Source organism: Galeopterus variegatus, unplaced genomic scaffold, assembly GCF_000696425.1.
Source record: "Galeopterus variegatus unplaced genomic scaffold, G_variegatus-3.0.2 Scaffold4575, whole genome shotgun sequence".
Taxonomy (NCBI): domain Eukaryota; kingdom Metazoa; phylum Chordata; class Mammalia; order Dermoptera; family Cynocephalidae; genus Galeopterus; species Galeopterus variegatus.
Genome location: NW_007730686.1, coordinates 117,112 through 119,402, shown reverse-complemented (window position 1 = coordinate 119,402; position 2,291 = coordinate 117,112). Strand labels below are relative to the sequence as shown.

The 2,291-nt window shown below is 37.8% G+C and overlaps 1 protein-coding gene across 1 annotated transcript in view; it reads right to left on the bottom strand.

Moving 5' to 3' along the window:
- The window catches only part of NRSN1 (neurensin 1), a 15,606-nt gene extending 13,431 nt beyond the window's left edge, over positions 1 to 2,175 (bottom strand). The window contains exon 1 of the mRNA XM_008587870.1: positions 2,107 to 2,175. The gene's annotated coding sequence lies outside the window, so the exon portion shown is untranslated. The remainder of the gene's footprint in view (positions 1 to 2,106) is intronic.
- Between the last annotated feature and the right edge of the window lie 116 nt (positions 2,176 to 2,291).

The following is a 2,291-nucleotide window of genomic DNA, read 5'->3' as shown; positions in this document are numbered from 1 at the left end:
GGCTTTTTTAGCTTGGCTCAGCATTTACTTAATGAGCAAGTTTTCACGCAAATTCTGATGCTTGTATTTCAATAGCTGTAGTGACAGCAGGAAAAACAGTAATGTTAACTCTATGACTATTGTTAGGCAACAGATTTTAGAGGGCTCCTTTCTTTAGAGAAAGCTTGAACATCTCAGGAGGTACATGAATAGAGGGAGGGAGTGACGTATTTCTGTTCAGTGTCATATTTAAGTGAGTCCACGTGAGTACTCATTTTGTAAACACACTAGTGGGGTCTGTTGTATCCCCCTGCCTGCGTGGCCATTGTGGTGGGGCACAAGCCACATTCGTGTGTGGTTGTTTGATCATCTATGAAGAAGGAGTTGTTTTCATTTTCCTTGAAAGACGTCCTGTGTGCTGATAAATGAAGATCCATCCATGGTTTTCTTCTTTTTGTAATCTGCCTATAAACAACTATCTCAATTGCATGTGCAGTTAGACATTAAATGAATATTCAGTTCTTAGCAACAGAACACACCTATCACCTCCCAGAGACCAGGGAAAAGAGAACATTATACTGTAGCTCCCCTCCCAAATTCTTCGGAGGGGCTTTCTATGGTCAGCATATCTAAATAGCAGCCCTTCACCATTCTCTATTCCCTCCTCCAGATTTGTTTCTCTTCACAGCACTTGTTACCTGATAACCTTATGTGTATTTTCTTTGCCTATGGTCTGATAGACCATATATATGATAGACTGTAAGCTCCAGGAGGACAGGATTTTTTTCTGTCCTATTTACCACTTCAATTTCTAGTACTTCAAAACTTCCTGGCACAGAATTCTACATGAGTTGGAAGGGAGAAATCTATAAAAAGATTTAAATCTATAAAAAGATTTAAAAGCACTAAGTATGTGTCAGGTACCTCTGAGATAATGGTTACCTAGACGAGTGGGGCATGGTCTGCCCTCAGTAGACTTTTGGATTCGAAGGAAACGCATCCATGAAGCAATAAATGCAACAAAATGAGCCTCACAAAGATGTATTTACAGTGGGGGTTGGTGGGTACAGAGGGGGCGGAGGAGTACAAATGTCCAGAATCCTCTGAGTCATTCCTTTATCAGGCAGATAAACCCATGCATGTGCTGTTTTGATCGCCATGTGCACCAATACACTGTAGTATCAACTTGTTGGAAATTTGAATTTCAGTCTAATGTATGTGGTTACTTTTTATTTTGCTTTTAAAATGTTCATAGCTGTGAAAACAGAAATAAGTCTTTATGCCTCCTGAAACTCTGAGAACGTCCTAGACATTATATTATTTGTCTTCACGGTCTCCTTGAGAAAAGAGAGGCAGAAAATTGAGGCACAGAAAGGATGAGTGTTTTCCCATGGCTATATGTGTGAGTCAGTTGTGAGGCCAGGCACAGGCCCCGTCCTATTTATTCTCTTCGAAATATTATTCAATTTTTCATACTGCTTTCCTCTCCCATAACATAATTCTGAGATAATGAGAATGAAGTTTCCATTAGAGCCACTTTTCCACAGGGCCAGTGCTGCAGAAGACAAGGTGTAGGCACATAGATGATTTAGACCACTTATCAAACACCAAACCAAAAGGTCAACTCACTTAAAAGTCTCAGTCAGACTCATACTAGATGCAGGAAGGCATGAAAGCCTGCTAAGAGCTTTTTCACTTTTAAATCAGGCATTCTGGAATTATATAAGCATGACCTTAAAACTTGAAATGCGTTTCTACAAGTGGATCATTTCAGGGATATTTTATTTTTCTGGAACAGTGGTAGAGCTCATGGCTCTATACTATGAACTTTTTAATACTACGTATATATGTATGTACGTATGTATATATTTATTATGAGCTCTTTTATATACAGTGGATAAGTAACCACTTTCATCATTTTTAAAAGAGAAAGGATGAACAATTATTTTACTCACTATCAGTTACTTTAATCCTTCAAAATGTATATATATTTTTAGTAAGAAATATAAAGTGCAAAACCCAAATGAGAAGAAGAAAATAAACTATATTCAATTTTAACCTCTTCTTTATCTATTTGCAGACCACAAGGTGCTTATGAATCTACACTTGATAAGGTTTGAGTCTTACCTTTGAAGTCCTCCCCTTCCTCCTCTTGTTGTTTACTCTTTGACCCGTCTTTTTAACGGCACATTCTTCAATCCTATTTAAGGAAAAAAAAATTTCTATAGAATGTGATACAGACCAAAATCTAATTTTTTTTTTCCTTTTTGTCTTTTTCTGTGTCTGGCAACGGATCGCAACCCTCAGTGTCG